The sequence below is a fragment of the Castor canadensis genome, chromosome 1, assembly GCF_047511655.1.
Source record: "Castor canadensis chromosome 1, mCasCan1.hap1v2, whole genome shotgun sequence".
Taxonomy (NCBI): domain Eukaryota; kingdom Metazoa; phylum Chordata; class Mammalia; order Rodentia; family Castoridae; genus Castor; species Castor canadensis.
In genome coordinates, this window is record NC_133386.1 from 120,150,478 (window position 1) to 120,176,612 (window position 26,135).

At 36.6% G+C, this 26,135-nt stretch overlaps 1 long non-coding RNA gene across 1 annotated transcript in view; it reads left to right on the forward strand.

The window, feature by feature from the left end:
• Positions 1-26,135, forward strand: part of LOC141420821 (uncharacterized) — an 88,235-nt gene that overhangs the window by 13,463 nt on the left and 48,637 nt on the right. The window contains exon 2 of the long non-coding RNA XR_012445486.1: positions 20,395-20,468. This is a non-coding gene — a long non-coding RNA (uncharacterized lncRNA). The remainder of the gene's footprint in view (positions 1-20,394; positions 20,469-26,135) is intronic.

Genomic DNA, 26,135 nt, shown 5'->3' on the forward strand with positions numbered 1-26,135 from the left:
ACCTATGGCCAGAAACTTCCTCTGTGTGTTCTTATGAAATAATCATTCATTCTTTTCTTTCTTTAATATTCTAGTTCACTATCTATTGTGTAAATATTTATCAAACACTATTATCTAGACACAATTGCAGAAGATATGAATATAGTAATAAACAAGAGAGATAACTACATCCCCTGGTTTAGTCTGTTACTATAACAAAATCTCACAGACTGGGTAATTTATAAACCATATATATTTATTTCTCACAGATGTGGAGACTGGGAAGTCCAAGATCAAGTTTCTGGGAGGTTTAGTATCTGGCAAGGACCTAGTTCCCTTCTTTCATGTACCTTTCTGCTGACATTATAACTTCATATGGAGTAAAGTGGAAGGACAAAAGGGCCTAAAATAGCTCCTCCCAGCCCTTTTAAAAGACACTAATCTATTCATGAATGCAGAGTCTTTATCTCTTAATCACTTACTAAAGAGCCACACCTCTTAAAATCACCACAATGGTAATCTACACTGGGCTTAATATCCTTATTTCTGACAGCCAGAGACGATTCGCTTAAATTGTCAGGATATTTTTTCTCTTTCACACATTTATGAAACTAAAACATTGCCTGTCATGTCTATAGCATCCATACTTCTAATTTCTCAGAAAATTCTGAGAACAGGCTAAGTGCCAGACTCAGAATAGCTCTATATGAGAACCAAGATAATTGCCTTCAATTATACTCATTTTTAGCTAATAAATTTATATTTATTTTCATCAAATGAGAGTGGTTTGATGCCAGGGTTGCCTCAACTGGTTAAAAAATATTCTTGATTTCACAATTTCCTTGTGAAAACGCTAATATTTTGTTTGGAAGAATCTAATTAAATAAGTTAGCTTGTCATTTAAGGTAAGTACAAATGTGTAATAATATAAAATTCTTATTTGGGTTATATCATTTTGTAATAGTTATACAAAATATTATTTTTAATATAAAACTTATCACTGAGTTTTGTTTTGATAAAATATCAGTTGAATGAAAAGATGAAACTTATGTTATAAATACATTCACTTCTCATAGGGTATGAAAATCCCAAATTCTCTCAGTTTCATCTCCCACCTTGTACCCTAACTTGAAAATTTATTGTGTTTTAATTAGTTTCTTTAAGGTTGTATAAGTTATTGAGTTATTTATTGCTTTATTCCTGGAGCCTAAGATCAGGTGATAATTTCATATGTGAAAGAAAGAGCATAATTTTAAAAAATAGTTCTGAAATCTCAGAATGAAGTTGATATGTTATCCAAAGTAACTGTAATTAAATTAACAAGAAGATATTTTACGCAAGCTCCCACATAACTTAAAATATGTGTTTAATGAGGAAGGGTCCACCTCTCTACTTCTGATACCTGCTGTAATTTACCAACTTTAGTTCCTGATCACATTTTTAACTTCATGTTTAAATACTAAGATTTCAGTTGGTCCTTTCTTGGGATTTGAGTGTCTGAGAACTGAATTAACCTAAACATTCTTTTTTCTTTGATTTATTGATAGTAAGAAAAGTACTGGCAGTTGAAGTTAGACCCAAATCAACTTTAATGTTTGACTTGACTATGTTGGAAATAACACAAAAGTAGGATACTATTTCTGACAGGTGAAATCATCTGTGAAAAGTACCAAGTTTAATTGTTGCAGGAGGGCTCAAAGAGACACTGAGAGGGCACCAAAACGTTTGGGAAGCAAGTTTGTTAAGCAAGCCGGCAGTGACTCAGTGGACTCAAAAGGCTGAGCTGCGAGAACTAAGAGAGTTTTCCTTGTATACCACTTAGATCAGGTTACAGTAATGGGGGTACAGCTTGTTCTACACATAATCACATGTTATTTCATTGGCTGGTTAAACCTCTGGGGCGAGGTGACCACTCCAGTTTTCCTTTGTTTTACTGTAGCACTCATTAATCTTTCTTCCTCCTCCCTGCCTTCCTGCCACATAATGACTTTCTATTTTAGGACTCAATTAATATTATTTTCCTTTTTCTTATGGGTTAATATAAGAGCCACAGATGTCTATTAGAATGAATGTAGCTCTAGAGTTGGAAAAGACTTGAATTCTAGCACTATTACTTAGTGATATGATGTAATGTGATATTAAAAAGTTACTTAACTTTTATGGTCTTGTGTTTTATCTTTCTGCCCATTAGTTAACAGGGGATAATGGCATCTATATTGGAATATTATTAAGATTAAATAACATAAAGTACTGACATAGTGCTGACATCCAGAAGGCACTCAATGGGAGCTGGCATGGTGGTCAAGTGGTAGCACACCTGCTTAGAAGGCACTCAATGATTGTTAGATAATATCCTGCTCTTATCTGTTTCTTCTGATAGTTCTTTTCCCATTTCATTTTCTTATTTTTTTTGTATATAGCTCATTCCCCGTCAATGCACTTTGAACTTTCCTGAATGTTCTCCTCTATTGCTGGTTGAGCATCAGCCATCCCAACTTTCTCTCTGTGTATATACATTAATAATAATGAATATAATTAATTGACTATTTGCTAGATACCAATAATTATTCTAAGCACTTTCAATATGTTATTTAAAATTGGTCTTCTTTGAAAGGATATCTAATTTGCAATAGAAGAAATCAAAACAGTATTTGTCTCTAGAACAGAACTGGCATAGATTGACTTTTGGGAAAGGGCCACATGGAAGTTTGTGAGGTGATGAAAATGTGCTTTATCTTGATAGGGCCTTGTGAGAATTTGGAAAACTCATCAAACTGCATACCACCTATGGATATTTCATTGCCGATTAATATGCTTCAATGAGAAATGGGGAAAAAAAACCTAAAATTAAAAATATCCTGTGGAATTGGGTTTTTTTATGTTTACTTTTAGATGAGAAAACTAAGGACCAGAATGATCAGGTAATTTATTCAAGTTCGTATTTACTAGTGGTTGTGCCAAAGTCAAATCCAGATGTATTTTAGTGCACAGCTCACACTTAGCCATCTAGCATGACTGTCTTTAGGTAGACCAATGCATCCCACCCATGTTTAAAAATTCAGTGTGCTGTTTTATCCTTAGGTAGTATATTACACAGATTGAGGAAGGACAACAGGTTCTGACATACCATGAATTATCTTAATAAAGAAAGAGAAAAAGTCCCATATTTTCGACAAAAGTCTCTAAAGAAAGCATACCCATTCCAAAATGTTTAGCAAAAAAGATGAGATCCAAAATAACCTGGAGGAAGTAGTGCTCCTTGTCAAGAACTTTGGGAGCATTTGAAGGAAATATTTCAGCTGAAAGGACCTCAGATAGCATATTCAAACGGTAGGTCAGTAAGACCTCTGGCGGAGCACTGATGCTGGTGTCTGCTGTTCAGTGAACTGGCAAGGAGTATCTCTAAGTCGGGATTTCACCACCAAGTAAACGCATTATCCATCTAACCCTCTGTGGTGAAGCCTATACTTAAGTTTCCAAATCAAACATATCTGCAAAGGTCCCTTGCTACTTCAGTGATTACAAAACCAAACAGTCTGCAATGTCTTTGAAGGGTTAAAGTGACTTCAAGATTATTCCCTTCTAAAATGAGGCAACAGCATTGAAATTTGAAATAACCTTGCCCATATGTCACCTCCCAATTTCTCATGGAAAGACTCATAAAGACAGAAAACTGGCTGTGAAACATAAATTTACAAAAGAAAAATAGATGAAATTGAAAGGAAATTGTCATCTGTGTAGTGAGGAACATAACCAGGAAAATGTCTTACTGTACCGTAATCTGTAAATTCACCCCCTATAGCCCAATATTCATGCAAAACACCTCATGTATTCATTTACTACTCACAGCAACCCTGTGAGGGCTGCACGAACATGTGCCTATTTGTAGACTTAAAAAACATTGTGAGCCAAGTTACTTTATTTGCCTGGAGATGCTTACCACACAATTTTGAGTGGGACAGCCAAAATTCAGGCCTTTGTACTATCGTCTATCCTCTACTGTCAAAACTCCTTTTTGTATCTGCATCTGAGCAGGAAATGCTGCAAGCCTGCTGAATGCTGGCCTTGACAGAGCTCTGACAACGAAAAGATTCTACAGAAATGTTTTTACAGTCAAGAATTATGGGGCCAAAGAGTAGATATTCTCCCATTCAGCAGGAGACCTTTTCCTAGAAACTTCAACAAATCTTTGAAAATGATTATTTAGCAGAACCGGGAGATTGTAAGCTTCATGTAGATAGGAATTTCTAGCATGTAGCATGAACTCAAAACATGCTTATTGAATATCTGTTAGACATAAAGTTGGGGGGAAAAAAGCAAATATCATGGTCAAAGAAGTCCCCAAACTGTCAAGTGCAAAGACAATCTCCAATATACAATAACTTATTGGCATTCCTATTTTATTCTTGAGAACTTGAAGACATATATTTTTAACCAAAATGTGAAGCCGAGATAAATAGTGCTAGTTGCTTAGGCAAACAACTGCCTGTTTTCAGTGTGTTAGTAGACCTAACACAATCAGGTCTATTTCTCATGAATGTTGTAGTGTGATATGGGCAGAAGTCTCTCCTGTCTGCTCTCTACCAAGTGGAAACTCGAGGATCCAGGCTGCTTTTTTCTCTTAGTATTATATTTCATGAGAGAGAGAGAGAGAGAGAGAGAGAGAGAGAGAGAGAGAACAGAATATCACATAGCTATGGCAGCTTATTCATAGAAGTAATATTTATCACTTTCTTCCACATGCTTTTAGCGAAAGCCAATTATGGGAACCAGGTTTTGGGATGTATCTTACTGTTTGTGCAGTAACAGGAAATGAAACTTGTAAATATTTAGCCATTCTCTGTGATAGTTCAGAACTATCAAACTTGAGTACTAAGTTTTTTCTATTATACTCTTTCACACACTGAATATATTCACCATATTCCTAAGATGATAGCTCAAAGTTTCATTTTCATTCATTACAATGCATCTTTCTCCAAACTTACAATCTCCACTGATGACTGCCCCTCTCCTGAGTCCCTGCTGTAGTTTTATACAGCTATCTGACTCTCATTATAGCCATTTACTTGATGGAATATGCCCAGAATAACTGAAACAACCAATATTACTCCAAAAGAGACACAGAAATCACTGGTCCATAGAAAATATGAAATCCCAGTGGGAATATGTTTGGAAAGATCCCCTATTATAGGTCAGAAGAATGTCATAGTTTAAACCCTGGTTTTGCTCTCTAAAAAATCTCTCTTGGTCCTTTGCCAACCATTCTCCATGATCCCACTGAAAGGCAAGTTCCTCTGTGCATTTTTCTCCTTGGCCAAGTTTAAGTGGGTACAGGAGCTACCCTCTTTGAGGTCTATAAAAACTTCAGAACAAGCCTTTTACTTGTGGAAAATTGGGAGCCTAAGGGTAATTTGAAGTCTTAAACAATGTTGTGTTTTTATGGGTGGTAGGGAGGTAAAAGGGAGAGATGAATTCTACGGCAATACAATTACCTCAAAACAGTAGATTGTGATCTATTAAATTCCAGGCTGTCCTAAATCTACTTCTAACCACACAGCTCCATTACAGATATAGTGCTAGAATCTGCTTAATTATTTTTCTCTCACTATCCCTACCACTTTTTCTGGATATAAGTGGGGCAACCTTTAGGCAAGGGATAAATGGATCTATCTCTTGAGACAGTTTATTCAATTAAGACTTTTTACTAGACATTTTTCATTCAAAGTCTTAAAATTATGGAAAAATTTAACATATAAGATACAGTGCAAAATAAATTACTGTAATCCCATCATGCAGGATCAATAATCTTCCATGGTTGACTAAATAACCCTGACACAATCCACACATTATTATTTGATGGAAAACTTGCATAGATGGTAAGTTTTCTTTAAGTATTTTAATATGCAGCATGAAAAGAGAATTTTTTTTGCAGTCCTAGGGTTTGAACTCAGGGTCTACACCTTGAGTCAGCCACTCCACCAGCCCTTTTTTGGGAAGAGTTTTTCAAGATAGGATCTCACAAACTATTTGCCAGGGGCTGCTTTGAACTGCAGTCCTTATGATCTCTGCCTCCTGAGCAGCTAGGATTATAAATATGAGCCACAGGCATCCAGCAAGAATTCTTTAAAAATATAGCCAAAGAGATTTCATGTCTTATAAAAGTAATTGAGTCTTAGAAAAATATAGCTGATAAGTGGGGTATTTGTTTTTCCACTTGTTCAATTCAGGATACAAAGGAAGTCCCTTCATTTTAATTGATTAATAAAAGTCTTGAGACTCTTCTCCCACCATTCATTTCTGTGTTTTTCACCTCACAATTTAATTGGTGAAAAAAGGTAATTTTTAGAGTTGAATCTTGCTGTTTGCAAGCCTGTGATGTTTAATATGATCCCTTTCATCTGTATGTCTCTAAGTTGGTAATTAGATCTAGAACCTTGATCAGATTGAAACTCACTTGTTTTTGGAAAGAATATACACTATACAGATCCTAATTCTTATCTCCTACAGTACATGTCCTTGTGCAATCCCCTCCTCGTAAGTGTGCAAAGGAATTATGATTTGCTTCTTAATCAATAGAATATTTCAAAGACAATAAGATGCTACTCCTTTCATTAAATAAATAGCAGAATTAAGTGGGAAATTCTCCTTGCAGCTTTAATGAAATAAGCAGCTATGTTGAGAAAGCAGGAAGCTACCCATGGCTTTTAATAGGTCATCCTATAGAACCAAACAGCAACCTCTAGTCAAACATAAGCAAAAAGCTAGCCATTCATTCATACGGTCACAGAAAAATAAATTATTCCAACAGTGTGAGTGATCTTGGAGGTGGGTTCTTCCCTAGGAAAGTATCTAAATAGAAACACAGCCCACCAGACACCATGATCACAGCTTTGTGAGACCCAAGCAGCGACCCTGATTCGTGAAGCAGTAGCATAGTAAAGTATGTGTTGTTTTAAACACTATGTGGAATTCTGTCATATATCATAGAAAATGAATACAGAATATTTCATAGGGATATTGTCTGTTGCTCTCTCTCTCTAATATGAACACTCAGAAACAGCTTTGAATAATAAAGTGAAATGTATTTTAATGAGGTTAAGATTATCTGTCCTTATCTACATAAATATGTTCTTATGACTGAAATAATTTTTTAAAATCTATTTTTTTTACTATAAATTTCTTATTAAGATATATTCATTATACAGGGGGGATTTATAGTGACAATTCCAATTAGACTTATATTGTACATTATTTACATTGCCCCCATCTTCTCTTCCCATCAGCCCCCTCCCCACCCCACTTAAAGCAATTGTAAAAGGCTTTATAGTTCTGTTTCATATAGGTATATGAGGTACATCTATCATATACCGTCACCTTAATCTCCTATCTTCACCTTCCTCCCTCACTAGAACCCTCCCTGCACACATTGTACCTATTTTTGAGCCCTGATTTTTGTTATTAATATTTAAGTTGATGTTCATAGGGTTGTCTCAATGTATGTGTATTGTGAGTATGCTTTACTTTGGTCTGTTCAATCCCTTTGAATACTCTCCCTTACCCCTTTACCTCCCACCCCCCATTATCCAACAACTTCAATATGCATCCTTATATCCTCTACATTTACATCTTATGATATGTGATTTTACTAATGCTCTATCATTCTCTTTTCCTTTCCCCTTTTTCCCCGAGTCCATAGAGTAGTTTCATTGTTAAAACATGTTCTACAGCTGAGATTATGTATGATCATGCTTGTTTTTGTACATATGTTTATCTTTTGATTGACCTTCCCCATATGAGGGAAAGCATGCAGCTTTGTGTTTCTGATCATGACTAACTTCACTTAGCACGATGTCCTCCAATTGCATCCATTTACCTTCAAACCCCGTGTCATTATTCCTTGTGGCTGAGTAATACTCCATTGTGTACATGTACCATAATTTCATGACCCATTCATCAGTTGTAGGACATCTGGGTTGTTTCCACAGCTTGGCTATTGTGAATAGTGCTGCAATGAACATAGGTATACTAGTGTTTCTACTGTATCCTGTCTTACGTTCTTTTGGTTAGATGCTCAGGAGCAGTATCACTGGATCATATGACAGTACTAGCTCTAGTTTTTTGAGGAATCTCCATACTGCTTTCCATAGTGATTGTACTAACTTGCGTTTCCATCAGCAGTGTATAAGGGTTCCTGTTTTACCACATCCTTGCCAGCATTTGTTGTTATTACCCGTGATTCTGGTCATTCTAACTGGGGTGAGATGAAATCTAAGTGTTTTGATTTGCATCTCTTTTATAACCAGGGAAGTCGAACATTTCTTCATGTATTTATTGGCCATTTGTACCTCTTCCTTTGAAAATTTCCTCTTTAATTCATGCACCCATTTTTTCACTGGGGTGTTGATTCTTTGGGGTCTGAGGTTTTTGAGTTCCCTGTAGGTTCTGGATATTAGTCTCTTATTGGATGAGCAGCTTTGTGTCCTAAAACGTCATGTATTTTGGAGAAAGTTCTACGAGTTGCAGAAAAGAATGTGCATTACCTAGTTATTGGGTGAAATACTCTATAGATAACAACCATGTTTATTTGGTCTAATGTGTGGAGAAAGATCTTTGTTGATCTTTCGTCTGGATAACCTATCAGTGACAGTGGATAGTCTTCTAACTTCATTTATCTGTTTGTTTGTATTCTCTTTGAGCTCATTTAATTGTTTATTCTTGTTCTCTTTGAGGTCAAATACTAACTTTTGTGTTTCTTCTTTGAGGTTGTTAATAACTATATAACAATAATTACTTATTGTTTTTTGGAATTCATTATTTGATAGTGCTTCTTTTGCACAGGTGTTTTGATCCTCAGTGGAGGAATTTGCTTTTGATGGAGAGTGGTTACCTTGCTGTTTCATTCTGCATTGAGATTTATGCATCTAGAGTCATTTTTGGTTAAGATTTTAATTCCTTGTATCCCTGTAGTTGGGGTTTTGAGCTTTTTCTCCTTGAGCTCCAGCAGTGTTCCTCAGAGAGGGGTATGCGGGATATGTTACCCCTTGCAGGGTTCTTGTTTTGGTGTTGTCATTACCGCTTTTCTCTCCTCAGTGAAGGGACTGGTGTTCTTGCTCTTTGATGGGGGTGCAGGGGCTTTCCTGAAGTCTCAGTGGGGAGCATTGGGTCTCTGCCCTGTGGGGGACAGGCCTACTAGCACCTGCAGAGTAACAGATTGCCACTCAGGGAGGAGCTGGGATTCTATCTCTTGAGCAGGAGAGACAGGACTCTTCTGCAGGGTAACTGAAATAATTAATTTGATGAAAAATAATAGAGCTCTCTCACTCTCCAAAGTATTCCTTTTTAGTAGATGAGATTTCAACAAATGATTGAAATAATAATATAATTTACCCTCCTCCTCCATTTTTTTCATTCCCCTTGACAGAGAAAAGAACTGAGACATTAATAAGTCACCAATAAATTACTCATCTTAAATTTTCTACTCAAGAGACTTCATTAACTATGTACCTTTCACTGGAATGCTAAACAGCAGGTATGAAAATAATGAAAACCTTCAAATGAGACTGAGAAAAAATGTATTTAGATTCTCTGGGTGTCTACAGGGTATGATTTTCAATACTAGCTAGATAAAAATTTTAGGTTAAAAGTTTTCCACTTACAAACTTTTCAGTGGTACTAGCACTGCTGCTGCTACTAGCTAACATTGTTGTGCATGTTGTATGTGTTAGTCTTTAAGCCAGATGTGATGCTACCAGCTAGGAAGTATTATGCTTGCCATAGGATGACCAGTGAATTCAAATTTTGTAAGTTTAATAGTGAGGGACTAAGCAAATTCTGTGAGTTCTCAGTCCTTCTATTATTGCAGACTTAGGGGAAATAGATTATGCATGGAGTTGAAGGATCAAGGCAAATGCAATCCTGAGAAACTTAGTGGTTTTCTGAATATACAAGGAGTTAGTGACATATCTGGGACAAGAAACTGGTGTCTCTGAATTCTTATCTACTTCTTCCCATTGCTCTTTTACCTTGCTCAGGTTAATTAAGGGCAGAGAGAATACATTAAGCAACTGCTGAATGTTTATTGCTTGTTAGGGAACAAGTACAATCTTCTGTAATAAACTTAGAGATACCTATGGGAAGATGAGACTTACAAAACAGAAATAACTACTACATAGACCAATCAGAGCACCATAAAGTTAATATTTAATCACCAAGTCTATTTCTTCAAATATTTTATTATTTTTCTCATTGTTGATTAATCATTTCTTCTTTATTATATTTAGTAATGGGAAAATATGAGGACATATAAATATACAAAAATTCTAAAAGGGCTGCAACTCAAAATTTTTAGAACAGTGAAATTGAAGAGGGCATAAAGAGGACAAACGATTCTTGTTCAAGGTGGACTGAATCAAATCTTTTTGCACTCAGTAAATACTTGCAGCTATATGGAGACGACAAAGTGAGTCTGACCTTTACTCTTGTAGTGACACCACTTCATGGTGCCAAAAGGGTTCCGAGTGGAATGGATTGGCGGGTCTTTTCTGGCATGGTGTGGGTTGATCACATAAGAGGAAATCAGGTCTCACACCTGTGTTCAACTGCATCTCACTCAATTTTCTAGGGCCTAGGAAAAAAATATTATGTCATTTGAGTTTCTTTTCCTATAAGCAATTAAGTTTTAAAAAGTTTCCTTCCATTTCCTCAATGTTCCTAATTTGATCTAGTATAATATGTCACTAGTTAGAAGCAGCCCTCTATTTTTGAGGCATATACACATTGCAATTTGATTCTTAAATGATCATTAAACAAAGTGATGTCTTCATTTATGATACATAAACAGGCTAATGTCTCTAGACATCTGCAATATCTTTCCCAAATATGCATGATTAATATTCTCATTTTGCTCAGCACTGAGACTCATGCCTAATTTGCTATTTTCACTTTAATTCTGAAGTGCCTGCCAACTGCTTGCATCTGACTGTCCACCATTTGTGAACATCCTGAGCTCTGGTCAAAACCAGACAGAAATGGATGCTTATCCTGGCCTTTTTTCTTCATGGCTGTATGATTTGGTGCAGGTTACTTTATTTCTCTCAGTCTTAATATCTTTATTTGCAAAATCAGTAGAAGTCCGTCCATCTTGCAAAGTTGTTATTACTGTGATGGTTACTGTTCACAGATCACTGTATTGTCATAGGATACTGATGATATTGGTCAGATCAATGAGTGGACCACAGTTCTTTTATAGTTCTCTCCCCCTGATAAAATAAATTGCTGTCCCTACAAGCTGTTTCAGTATCTTTTCCCTGACTTTTATGCCTTTGTATAAGAATGTTTTATATACCTCTGTTTCTCTTCAGTCCCTAACATATTTTCTTATGTAATTTGGTATGTACATAATTTTTTTAGAAAGACATATTACCTAGGCAATTTGAAGGATGTTTTCTTAAGTATAGGACAATGGTTTTTAACAGAAGGATGTTTGGCACTGTCTGAAGAAAATTTTGGCTACTGCAAATGGGGAGTGTTACCAATACCTATTAGTATAGGTTCAGGGATGATGCAAAATATCAAAACATATGCAGTATATATAAACAATAAGGAATTATCTGACCCAAAATGTAAATAGTGGCAATATTGAAAAATTCTGGTATTCTGAAAAATAAGCCTTTGAATTAGACTTAGGTTTCAGTCCCAGCCTGGTTGTTCACTTGCTTATGATATTGGGCATGTTACTTGAGTTCTCTATATTTTAGTTTCTACATCTATAAAATAAAGACATAACTCCATTTTATTTATGAAATTAAATAAAATAATAATTACATATAGTATATCTATCAATGCTTGATCCCTAGAAGATACTCAAATATACATGAATTTACCTTCCACACTCAAACTTCTATCATACATAAAATATGTGTTAGAATCTACACATAACTAAGTTGACAAAACAGATTTTTGTCTTAATAAGATCCAAAGATCTTTGGATCTTAAAAATGGATTGGGATATAAGACTCAGACTGTTCTCTGGGAACATAAAGGGTGCAACCCAGATCAAAAGTTTGCTTATAGAAAAAGAACAAAAATAAATCTCCTGCTTTCTCCTGTTTGTGGCCACTTTTGCCTTTTGCCTCCCAGACACAGACCACTTTGAGAGGACCTGAAGCATGCCCAAGCACTAATTGAAAAGATATCAATTCCACTTACTTCCTAAGTTCAGTAAGTAGCTATAAAATTAAATGTTTGCTTTATTGATTTCATAGAATCACAAAGGTTTACCCTTACCAATATTGTTATAATAAGGTTAGAGCCTCCAAGGTTGACTGGGAGCTCAGAGAATCAGGGCACAAGTGCAGCAGGCAGGCAAGCATGTGTGTACCCAGTGGAACAAGTAGCCTTTCTTCAAAGCCTTGGCCTAACACTTGGCAGTGAGCAAGAGCAAGGTCATGGGATACTGCACTTGTTTGCACTCTAAGTTGTAGCCTGTGGTAGACAGGAACTCCAAGAAAGCTTGGTCTGAGGCATGCAAACAAGGGTGTCATCTTGCTCACTGTAGCAGACTCAGGACCAAGAGTGGTGCCTGGCACATAGTAAGTATTTCACAATCACTGAATCATCTCACAACAACTCTAAACAGAATATTCCAGTAACATTAGACTGAATCCTGAGAGAAGCACTCCAGGCAGGGGTCAAGACAGTCTCCTACAAGGGACCTGGGGCCTGTATAAAGGTCTTTGAACTGCATGATTCATGAGCATGGCAGAAATGTTCCTGAGGATAATGCCATCTCTTAAGTGTGAGGTTTACTCTCTTACATAAAAGGATAACTGCCAAATTGAATGGACCTCATTCCTCACATTAGCAGAGGTATTAAGAGAAAACCCCTGTTAGGATTGGATAGAAATTACAAACCAGAATGAAGTGTAACTAGATTTAATTGAAGGAAATAGCTCACTGGGAAACAATGATTTTTTTCCCCTTCAAAATATGTACTAATAACTAATATTTGTTAGATGTCTACCATCTCCTGGCTAAGTGCTATTCATATATTTTCTTATTTACAATACCCAGTGGGAAGGATCCTATCATTATCCCCAATCTATAGATGAGAAAATTGAGGCTTAGAGAGGTTCAGTGCTTTTCTCAGTCACAAAGTTAATAGTAGTTAAATTGGTGTGAGTAGACTCCTAACCACTCAGCAACACTACTGCTGTTCAGGGAGTAAATTTTCAAAGTCACAGATGTTCCATGCATATCAAATTGGCTCCAAGAAAATAATGTTTATGGATGATCATCTGAAGATTATGCTGTCCATTTGTTCCTCTAGGCACTGCAAAATCTATCTCTAGACTGCAAGTGGCCAGCAGGCATGTTCCTGGATTTTGTGGTTGTGGCCTTTTTGTTATCTGCAGCATTTACAGAAGGGTGCTCTTGCAGGCATTGTTAATTGAATTAAGCTGTGTCCTCTGTGTGAGGCCCTAGAGATATGACTCTCTGATTTTAATACCAGAGATAATTATGCTTTGCTAATGCTTCTGTTTGCTTTATTTCCCACATCAAATCATGTAAATATCCACATTTCCTTCTCTGTTTTGCTTTCTAAAAATGTGTGTCCACTCAAGTGCAAATGTATAGGACCTCACACTGCAGGTAAGGACTACCTAGGTCTGGCTGAAGCAGAGATTTGCCAAGCAATTTGTTTCATTTCAAAGGATATTCCAAGGAATTCTCATCTCCTGTTGATTTCACCTCCTGCTAACATGGAATTCCTAAGTTTTGTTTTCATCTCCTGTTAATGGGAAAAGTCAGGGTAGAGTGTGAGTTTGAGGGGAGGAAGGGGAGAACAGCTTAAGAGTTCCAAGTAATGAACTAAGGCCAGGGCCACAGAGACACAGAAGACATATTTCTTTCCTTAAGGAGTTTATAGATTCATGGGGATACACACAGGTTTAAAAAAAAGAATTGAATTTAAGATAGCCTGGGAACACAGAGAAGATTTCTGAGCTCTATTCTTTGTAAGGAAAATTAAGAAAGCGCTAATACAGGAATTGACAACGGGTGGGGATCTTGAAACATAGGAAACAACATACTGAATTGTATGTGCTGTGTTCTTCTTTAATTGCATTAGCTTATCAAATACTAGCTACATCTCTACAAGTTAACTACACAGTCTCTCATTTTCAGGGAGATGATGACAGAGAACCTCACAGAACTAAAGCATTTACTCAGTTTCACTGGGATGAAGCACAGAGGCTGATATTTCAACCTAGGTCTACTTGACTTTAGTGGTTCTCTTTCCCTCCTGCATTAGGGCTTCAGGACTATTGAAGCCTTCAAAGTAAGAATGTTTGCTGTATGTATGGTTTGGAGAAGTGGAAAACAAATTCCACAGAGAATACCTAGTTGGATGTTTGTGTGCTTTGTGCAGGCAAAGGTATGGCCAAATGAATTCTCAGGCAGTTACTTTATGAGCATACTTTTCCAGGGAAGAAAATGCCTCCACTCCTAATTGTGATCAGTGGTCTTCTTCTTTTAAGTGTCTTCCCAAGACTGCAGTGAAGATTTTAGATCAGCCACATTGAAACAGGAGGAGGGAAGGGATCAGGCCAGTCTGGCTCAGCACTCTTGCCTAGAACCCAGCCCTCAGAAGGTTTCGATGTTCCTTAGAAATTCACCAAGTGATCACAGGAATTACTGAACAGACTGGAAAATAAATGTTAGTGTATTAGATTTTGTGGCTTAGTGGTTTCTACAGTTTGCAAATACCAATGAAAACTATGTGCTCATTAAATGTTTCCAATGAAAACAAAATTCACCATTTACAACTATGTTTAATCCAGGAAGAACTTCCCTAATAAACCTCACTTTGACCTACTGCCACTCTAACCCTATTATGAAATTTCTGCTACGATTTCTGTAACACTCTACATTTCCCAGAACAGCTACTACCATGTTTACAATTGCCTCTTCCCTTGGGCATCTTCCCCCATTCCTCTGTAAGCATCCTGAAGACGGGCTGTGGCTTTCTTAGTCACTTGGATCTGTAACACCTAGTCTGTCTGATTGCTTAAAAAAAAGAAAGAATTAAGTAATCAATTGATAATATATTTTAGTTGTCCTTGATTATCATACAACCAGGTGATTCATGAGCTTTTGAAAGAGTCATCATCAAGGGGAGAACTAAAAAGTACACCTTGCAATGTTTTAAAACATATTATTACATAAAATTTGCTCCCCCGACATACATATGTGCACATGTCCTCACAAAGACAGAAAGAGAAATACCTAAGAGTTCTAGATGGTACTGAAATGGCAGTGTGAAAAACTTTGTTCGTCAAAAACAAAACAAAATAACAGCAAAACAAAACAGGCTTGAGCTACTCACTTGATCACCAGGGCCCTCTTTTTATTGTCATGAGGGACTGGTTCCTTTTTCCAAAACTTCTGGTGCCTCCTACTCTGAGTTACTGCAGCCTAAAGGTCAAATGTCCCATGCTGAAGATTTTCTGTTGTTCCATCTTTCACTTTCACCAGATTTTCAAATCTTACGTACTCCTTTATATTTTCATCCTAATTTTCATGTATTTTTTTTTAAAAAATAAATGATTTAAGCATCTTATTCTTTGCATTAGGTTACTTTCTCTGTCACAATACCTCTTTCCTACTGAAGTTTTCCCTCTATGCTTTGCAGATGAAGTGATTGCATAAGTGAGTGGCTGATTTTTCCTAGTCATTAAAACATTTTGAAAGTAACTTGAAAATCTCTAGATTTTTTTTCCTACCTATCTCAAGTTCTAGAATAATTTAATAAGAGCCATGTATTGCATCCTAATATTATTCAGGGAACTGTGTTTTTATAAATACATAAAATACAGTTGCTTTATTTATTCTAATATTGGTAATTTATAATTACCAATTCATACCTAAAGTGACATTCATAATAATTACTAGCATCCATTTAGATTTGTAGTTTAAAGAGCATTTTTTATCCATAAATCTTATAACAGTTGTGATGATCTTTGAGCCACCTTTTAAAAGAGGAAACTAATGTTCAGAGCTGTTTGTCGAAGATGAAGAGCTCAACCAAGGACGTCCATACGCATTCCCCATGTCATAGCTCAGGGTGAAATGTAGAACCAGGTAATACTGATGCTGGGAAAAAGAATTCTCATCCCAAATTTTTGTTCCAAGACCATGGCAGACATAAAGAATCCACTGACATCTCCTATCCAGTTAATTTGTTTTGTGTCTTTGTGCAATCTATTCCTCTCACCTGAAAAACCTGTTCTTACCTCACACCAGAAAATACCTTATATCCTTTTGTTCAGGTCTCACTGTCTCTGTAAAACATCCCTGTCTTCCTGAACAAAGTTAGTGGTCTCCTTTTTGCTCCTTGTCTTTCTGGTATTCTTTCTAAAGTCAGATGACAGAGTCCAAAAATCCTGTTATGCCTCCTGTTAGCCAAGTAGAGTTAACCTAGCTGGACAGTTTTGCGTGTTTGAACCATGTTTGCCACACTCCTAGGTAATGTTTACAACCCTTTTGCTTTTCTAAAATTCATGCCGACACTTCAGGTTACTTAATTGCTTCACTGAGGTATTTCGAAGCAGGAAGTTGAATGAAGCTTTACTTTCTCGACTGTATAATATTGAGGCTGTTGGGAGGCAGAAAACTACACAGAAATGCAATCAATTCAACAATACCTGGGTTCATGCTAGTCTGGTTCGTCAAGCCTCTAGAAACAAGATGAAGATGGAAAACTTTTCAAATGAGAGGGTCCATTGCTCTACAACAAGGACACTGCTGTCTTCAAAATATCCAAGTTCTTAGAAGTGTGGCTGGAGGTGTGCTTTGCATTAATCATCACAATAGTCATGTGATGCAGCATACCTCCATTCTTTATAGATATGAAAGGGGGATCAATCCAGACAGGATTACTGACTGCAAACTTCCCATCCAAAGTAAAATAAGAAGATGTGAGGTTTGCAAAGAAATCCACCTGATTTTAAAGTAGGGGCTCTATTTTATACCATATGACCTTTTCTTGCAGTATGAGCAGTGATGACATAAATTAGAATGCCTTCCTTACTTCTGTCATTGATTCAAATCTTTCTCTCTTTTCTGCTTGTCAGTGGTTTTGCTGTTGGAAGAAATTGCTTAAATCCTCTCTTCCAAAAGAGCACTTGGTTCAGAACTAAGAGGCTATTTGTCCTTGGCAAATCTGTGTGTAGTTAAGGCTTTTGATGAAACTCATTTGAATTTTTTGCCTTGGTCTCATGGCCCCAGTATGAGAGAAGTGCCTGATGGTTTCTATAAATGCACTTTTCTCACTGTACAGTTTTTTGATGACTTTCTTGTTGGTTTAGTAGTTCTCTGAGAACATGAACAGAAAGTATACATATATTAAAAGCGTGGGTTTATATATATAAAATGTATAATTTATATAAACAAATTAACCTCTATCTACCCATTTATTTTTGGCAGCAAAAGTCCAGCAAGTAGAAAAGCTCACAAACTGAAAGATATCATGCTGATTTTCAAAGGTGGCCTCAATTTCTTCTAGGTCACTGGAGATTTTGAACTATTAAAACAACTTTGAGGGAAACTGCTGTGAACATAGTCCCTGTGTAGCAATGATAGTTCAGTGTCAGGAGCTTTTGAGAATGGAGGAAATTATGAGAACCAAATAAAATTCTTCTCCTGAAGTTGAAATAAAAGAATATCTATTTATTAAAATTCAAACACAGATTTCAGGACTACATGAATAAAACCTAAAGAAGCTTTTCAGTAAAAATGACCTAAGGTTGAATTCAAGTTGTACTGGGTTGCCTGTTTGTAGTGATGGTTCTGTAATTCAATACATGCATTAATGCGTGTTAAGATACATTGTTTACCAAAAATATTGGAAAGATTTTAGCAATTAATTTTTCAATTATTTTATTTGCTTATTTATTTTTATTATATTATTGTACTGGGGGTACATTGTGACATTTACAAAAGTTCTTACAATGTTTCATAGTTGAATTAACTCCCTCTGAAATTCTCCTTTTATCCCCTCCCTCCATTCTTGGAATAGTTTCAACATGTCTTATTTTTCTATTTTCATGCATGAATACATAATATTTCCACTACATTCAACCTCCATCACCTTTTCCTTTTATCTTCCCTCCTCTTACTGGTACTAACCTACAGACAGGGCCTGTTTTACCTTCCTGTTCACTATTTTTCACAAAAGTGCATTTTTGTTTAAGATAGTGCTACAGGGAGTTCCATTGTGATACTTCTATGTGTATATGTATTATAACCAGAATTGGTTCTTGTCCTCTATTTTTCTTCTTTCTATCTTATTCCCTTCTTATGGTATTTCAACAGGTTTAAACATTCTATATTTTGTTCTTTTATAGAAACTACATCACCCATATTCACCTTAACTTCCTTCTTTTACCCTCTCTATCCCATTAGTGACTTCCCTTTAGCATAATCTGTTTTTGATAATATTGCTTGTATTTGTATTGGGCCTATATTCCACATATGAGAGAGAACATATGGCCTTTGGCTTTCTGAGTCTAGCTTACTTCACTTAACATGATGTCCTCCAACTTCATCTATTTACCTTCAAACCACATGGTTTAGCTCTTTCTTATGGCTGAATAAAACCATTGTGTATATACCACATTTTATTAATCTATTCATCGTTGTAAGGCATCTGGGTTATTTCCATAGCTTGTCTATTGTGAACAATGCTACAATGGGTGTGCAAATGTCTTTATTGTATCTTGACTTATATTCCTTTGGGTGTATCCCTAGGAGTGGATCATATGGCAGTTCTACTTTTAGTTTTTTGAGGAGCCGCTGTACTGTTTTCCATAGTGGTTGTACTAACTTACATTCACACCAACCACGTATGAGGGTCACTTTTCCCTATGTTGTTGCCAACATTTGTTGTTGGGTTCTTGATGGTAACCATTCTAACAGGAGTGAGGTGGAATCTGAATGTGGTTTGATTTGCATTTCCTTTATGGCCAGGGATGTTGAGGATTTTTTCTAGTTTTTTTTTTTTTTTTTGACCTTTTGGACTTCTTGCTTTGAATAAGCTCTGTTCAGTTCTTCTGCCCATTTCTTCATTGGGCCATTAATTTTTTGTGTGTTTAGTTTTTTGAGCTCCCTGTATATTCTGTTTTTTAATCCCTTGTCAGATGTATAGCTGGCAAAAATTTCTCTCATTCTGTTGACTGCCTCTGCAATCTAGTGACCTTTTTTTGTTGTTGTTGTGCAGAAACATTTTAGTGTCATGTAGTCCCATTTGTTAATCCTTTGGGTCAGTTGCTGTTCCCTTTGTGTTCTATTTAGGAATTCATTGCCTATGCCTATTAGTTCCAGTGTATTTTCTGCTTTTTCCTACACTGGTTTCAAAGCTTCAGATCTTATATTAACCCACCTCATCAATTATTCTTTTTTAAACACCTAAGTCTCTTTTCTTTCTGGGATTGATGGCATAAGTAGTAGACTCTTTTATTGCCCTATAGGTCTCTAAGACTATTCTTTTTGGTTATTTTTTCTCATTTCTTTCCTCCCTGTTGTTTAGACTAGATAAGGTTTCATGCTTTTTGCCCACTCTGGCCTCAGAGGGTAATCCTCCTATGTCTGCCTCCAAAGTAACTGGGATTATAGTCATGAACCACAGGACTCAGCTGGACATTTTTTATGATAGATGCTTTGCAGGTTTTGTCCAATAATTCCAACATCTGGGTATCTTGGTCTTGGCATCTGTTGATAATCTTTCTCCATGTAAGTTGAGATTTTCCTTGTTTTTCACATACTGACTGATTTTGGGTTGAATCCTATTTAAACACTATGGAAAATGGATTTTTTGTGTTGGTGAATTTCAGGCTGAAAGTGCAATTTCATCTTCTGTTGGACTCTTTATGGTTCTGTTGCATTTTCAAAGCATTGTTGCTGTCTGTCCTGCCCGTGTTCCATTGGGAATTGGCTGGTTCAGTCGTCAAACATTTGGGGTTGCTGATTAAAAATCAGATCCATTCCTGTGCTGCCCAGGAGTTCACAGTCAATTTTCAAGACCATATTCCTGAGCTCCTGTCATTAATGTCTCCAGTAGTTTCCCTTCTCCTGGAGCTCACCTTTTTGGAAGCTCCAGCCAGAAACCTAAGGCTTTAGATGGCTTTTTCTCCTTCTGATTCAGTAGCAGGGTGAAGCAAGCAAGGAATACTTGTCAAGTATGAAACTTAAAAAGATACCAGAAAATTCATTCATCAAAATAAATAACATTTAAATACAACATTTAAAAAAAAGTTAATGCAAAAATCTATAATGAACAAAATATTATAATTTTAAGTAAAAATACTATCCAGCTCTGTACTTCACTAACTTCCCTCTCTTATCTCATCCTAATTCTAGTCCTGCTCTGGTTTGGACTCCATAACTCCACCATCAACTGAGGCTAAAATGTAGGAGACAGGAATGAAGCAAAGGTAAACACTGCCTGCTTGGTGGTACCTTGAATTCTGGCCTTCTTCCTCAACATGAATATCTCTATTTCTCAAAGCCCTCAACTAGCTTCTCTGTGCATCCTGTGCATATGTGATACTGTACCCAGTGGAAGCCCCAGGGTGGGGGTGCTTACTTCATTGTAACTGGAACCAGACCAGAGAAGAATACTGCTTAAGATAGGATCTTGCTACATATGCTAGGCAGGCCTTATATTCACAATCCTCCTATCCCAACCTTTCCAGTGTTGGGATTAAATTGCAGTAAGGAGCTTAGTGAGAGATGAAATGTTGCCTAAGAATATAAAATCCAGTGAAAAGAAAGCAGCAAACATTTCCAAAAACAATTATGTCACATTATTCTTCCCAGTGAAACTTTGCATAATAGAAAATAAAATTTAATTTTTAAGAGTTATACAGCATATTTCTTTTCTTTTCCTTCATTCTCAGGTGTAAGTATATGTGTGTATGTGTGTACACATGTATATGCATTAGTAGGCAGGCACACACTCATGCTTGAGAATGAAAGAGAGAGAGAAAGGGAAACAGAGACAGAGACAGAGACAGAAATAGAGGTGGGACTTAGATAAGGTTGCTATAAATTTTAGATAGATGAGGTTCTCTTGTATATCTCTCAACATTAATTAAAGAAAAGATTCTATGACTGAGAATTTATGAGTTTCCATCTTGTCTCCCTTTTTCCTTCTTGTTTTGGGAAAATCATGAGAATGAAAACCATTTAGTGATTACTGTATTTGCTCTGACCATGTGATTTTTCCTATTTATGGACAGAAATCACACATAAAAGGTACCTCATTGTTTGAAATAAGGTGGGTCAAGCTTAATGGTGCCATTACTTTCCTTACTTGCATGGGGAAGAAAGACTGAAAAACATATTCAAATGCCCTGTTTGAAGTCCTTTGTGTAGAATTTCTACTTGTTTGCTCTCGAGTTCACAACTGTTTTGTTTATTGAATATGAATGGACAGCTTTAGGAGGAAGGTTATAAAAGAAATGTTGTATTATGTAAATATTACTTGGCTATTGAAAATGATTGGAGAAAAAGAGCTGTGTATAAAAACTATTGAGTGCCTTTAAAATTCATGACTGTTTTAATTTTATTCATTGTAATAAAATAATTCAACCTACATCTTGGCCCAGAGAAAGAATTTATGTATGATTCTGGGAAACACTGAAATATTCCCTATCTCTTTCCCTGCATCTGTCCTGTCATTGTTCCTTTTCTGCCTTGTTTCCTTCCTTTCTAGAAACACTAATTTAGTACCTTCCTTTGCCTGTCACTATACTAGACACTACAGACTATGCAAAAGTAGATGAGATAAAAGTGATCTGCTTGAAAATGTTGTCATCTACTTAGAGGAAACAGGTATGTTTTCATGAAAGAGTTGAAAAGATCCCAAAACAGTACTCATTCAGGTATTGAAATGTCTCAGAGATATGGGCTTTCTAGATTATTCTGGTGTCTTTAGAATCAGTCTGTGTCTCAGATTTGTTCTTTTTGTGTTAATTTCCTCTTTTAAAAGAAAGAAATTATCTTATTGCTCAGTGTGTGTGTGTGTGTGTGTTAAGAGATCTTTTACTTCAATGCATATGTTATTTGTGTTACTCTTAATTTAGCTATCACTTCAGCAAGTTGAATTTTCTTATATTATATTTTTGCTCTAAATTTTTAGGCAAACTCAATGAAAATTACTGGTGGTTTAATAAGTTCGGAGACCTGGTTCAGGCATTCTGAGGACCAGAAGAGAAGACAGACCTGATAGCACTTTGCATTTCCAGGCAAAGCTTCCCCTTGAGGTCTTCTGCAGTGTTCTCTCACTTCATCTCTAGTGATAATCCTGCAGTGTGCATCTCCTGAGGTCTGCAAACCTAGACAGCTTCTGTCTGCTTCTGGTAATTAGGTGAGAGACTGGACACAGATCTACCTGGGAATTACCAGTCTACCTCACACACTCTCATCTTCCCCAGGCACTGTGCCTCAAAATTAATCTCCCGTTACATCATTCAGGGAGGGCAGCCCACAGTACCATCCTATGGCAAGGGCTGACTTAAGGTGCTCTGAGGAAACCTGGAAGCTGATGGTGTTAGAGAGGGATCATGAACATAAGAAGAGAGCCCTGAGGAATTTCACCTGCATGCTACAGGCTTCTCCACCTCCCTGGCAAGCAATTAACACAAGTGTGCACAGGAACCAGATGCCCACATTAACAGGTGAGAGAGTCAGGGCTCTCTCCCATTCAGAGTTACCCATATCTGGGAGAGTTTGTTACTGAGGAAGAAAGTGGCTGCTGCCTTTTCCCAGGAAGTCTGTACCCTGTGATTTGTTAGAATTTTTTTTTTTTTTGAGAAGAGAGGGTTTAGTTTATGGCAAATTTTGTACATAGATGTGATGAAATAAGCTTAAAAATTTTAGAACCTGGAGTAGCCATTCCAGTTTGTATAAAGGGAGCTATTATTTATCTCCCTAAACCTTACTCCTTTCCCTAAGTTATGGGTTTTGGGATTTAGTTTTCAGGGTTTACTTCTCTGTTTTAATAAGGCAAGAATGAAAGACCCTGCTACCTGGTGGCTTACAACAACTCCCAGCAGAATCAGGAGAGCCTGAGCTGTCAGGTGTCAAGAGAAGGCTGTGTGTAGTCATCCTGGAGCCTGTCAGCCATATTCCCACAGCTGTAGAGGGAAGGCAGAGGTGCCATGAAAATCTCAGTAGGACAAATGGTTTTCAGAAAATACATTTATCTTCCTTTACCCTTATCTACATGCTGTTTCCATTGTTACAGGGATCACATAAATACATCATTTTCAGATCCATTCAATTACTAAATATTTTCTAAATTTTGTGGGATAGTATGTGCCACCAAACAATATTATTACCATCATCAACAACCAATTTAACCTATCCATTAAGTCATTCATTTAACAAATCTTGAGCTAATAACATTTTCATGTCTCAAGCTCTAGATATTGAATTATAAAAGGTTCTGTCCTTACACTCAAGGCATTCTGAATCCTTTGTATAAAACATGAAACAAACCTTATGATTTTATTCTGATACAGTTATGTTTTGTGACAGCAGCTTTACTCAATGATACATGAGTATAAATGAGGTACCACAAGCTAAATGGCAAGAAGCAAGGTCATTTCAGGCAAACAAAAGAGCCTGTACAAGGCAAGGGAAATTTATGAGCATAAATGACACATTCAGCTCACAATTGCAAAAGAGCAGGGCAGAGAGTGGTACAGATAAGTCAGGTAAGGACAAGTAATTAAGCAATATGTTATGGTAGAGATACGCATTTATTCTTAAATTAATGTTTATGTAAGAATATTAAACAGATGTAACCACCATAGTCTCTATTTACAGTTTAGAGAATAGGTAAGTTTACAACAAGAGACTGAAAAATACCCTTGGCAATGTTTTTAGGAGAAATAGCAAAAAATTCTGGGGAGTGACAGACATCAATGGAAATATGCTCACAGCAAGCCTCAATTATGTCTGCTATTTTTATTCATTCATTAGCAAAAAGTTCTGAAGCAAGTTGGCACAGCACTAGATAAGATAAAACTGGTGACAGGTAAAGATTTGACAATAAAACAGCTTAAAGATTGTAAGGATTTTATGATTTTGACATTCAATTTTACTCAAGTCTCCATTTGTGTATCTTGGCAAGTGTCATGGTCTAAATGATATGCCCTTACTAAAGTTTAGGTTAAAGTCTTAACCTCTACTACTTCAGAATGTGGCTGTATTTGAAGACAGGCCTTCAAAGGGGTAATTGAGTTAAAATGAGGTCATTAAGTAGGCCCTAATCCAATGAATGGTATCCTTATAAGATGAGGAAATTGGGGCACAGACTGTTATGGTTTGGACCTGAAGTGTCCCATCAAAATGGTCATGAAGAGTTGGTCCCCCACTGGGTGCTATTTGAGAAGCCTAGCCAGAGTGGAGACATGCCCATGAGGCTGTATGTTATTTTAGGCTATCTATGTCTCTTTGCTTCCTGGCTATCATAAAGTGACCAACTTTGCTCTCCCTCGTTCCCTTCCATGATTCTCTGCTTTCTATGATCGAAAAACAACAAGGTAAACCCACCATGGACTGAAACCTCTGAAATCATGAGCCCAAATAAATCTTTCCTCTTTTTAAATTGTTCTGTCAGTTATTTTGTCACAAAAACAAAATGTCTGCTGAACACATGGACATATCCAGAGGGAAAAACATGTGGAGACACAGGGAGAAGATGGACATCTGCAAGTGAAGGGAGAGGCTGCAGAGTCTGCTGACACTCCTTCTCAGACATCAACCTGTAGAATTGTGAGAACCAATCAGCAGTACTTGGTTATGTCAAACTGAGCAAAGAAATACAGCAAAGATTTTCGAGTATCTCTCTTGGGACTTTCTCAATACCCATCAGTTGTTTAAGAACCCTTGATGATTATTCAGTCCCAAGAACCCAGGACTGCTTCTAGGCAGAAAAAGAACTCAAGAATCAAATCTGCTACAAGTGGATGCTGGGTTTTCTTTGCTGCCAAATGGTGCAGTTGAAGACTGGTACTACATTTTTGAATGTTTCTTGATTAATTGCAGCAAAGACAATTTTAGACAACTTTGATACTCTGGTCCTATTTCCATGAGCATTCTCTTTATTTAGAGATGATCAAGGTTGGATTTATAAGGTTCTTTAATTTACATTTAAGGCCAGCTATTGCCTAAAGAGTGGCTTACAGTTTCAGCCCATTCTCATTTCTATTCAGGCCCTGCTGTTGTGCCCAGCTTGCCAGATTCTCCCTTCCCTTTTCGTGTTTTTCCTTTAGGTTCTTTATTATCAGTGGGCCTTTCATGGGTCCTAATAAATTTGTGAGTAAAACTAAGATAGAATTGAACCTCAAGAAGAAAGGAGTAGGCAGTCCTTATCCCCTCCTCTCAGGTGGCTACTAAGTCCCCATGCACAGTTTTCTTCACTTTTCCCATGCCATGACTATGCTTATCTAGTGTATTAGGTAGGTGCCTACTTGATTTATGTTTGCCTAATGGACCTGTTAAGTAAGTCTCTGGAAAATAAGGTGATCTGATTTATGGCAAATTGCTTTTCCATCATCAAAGACACCCTGAAAAAATTTGAATGGGCTATTCTTCTTGTTTAAATTTCAAATAATCTACATAGACATAAAAAAATGAAATGATAAGAATTTCTTCATTCTAAGTCATCTCTAAATTGTCACCAACATTATATTCTGCAAACAAAATGATTGCCAATTCCTCCTCCCATTGTCTCCAGGACACAATCTAAATTACTCTTCAACCTAACCCCAAAAAAGTAACAAAAGAACACACAGCATATGAATCTCTGCTCTTCCTTCAAGGCTCAGCTCAAATATTCACTTTCATTTATGTGCTTTCAAATAAATTGATTCAAGCTTGTTTCTTTGATTCCTTATTATTTTTCTTAAGTTTGTCTATTCTACCTTATCAAAGAAGAGTGAGAGTCTTCCTTTTTCATCTTAGCATCCACAAAACATAGTAGAGTGCCTGCACATACAAAATAAAATTTTAAAAAATGGAACAGACTTTTAAGAAGTATTGCTGATTGTAATATGGAATATGTCTTAAATGTACTTGTAAAGTTTCAC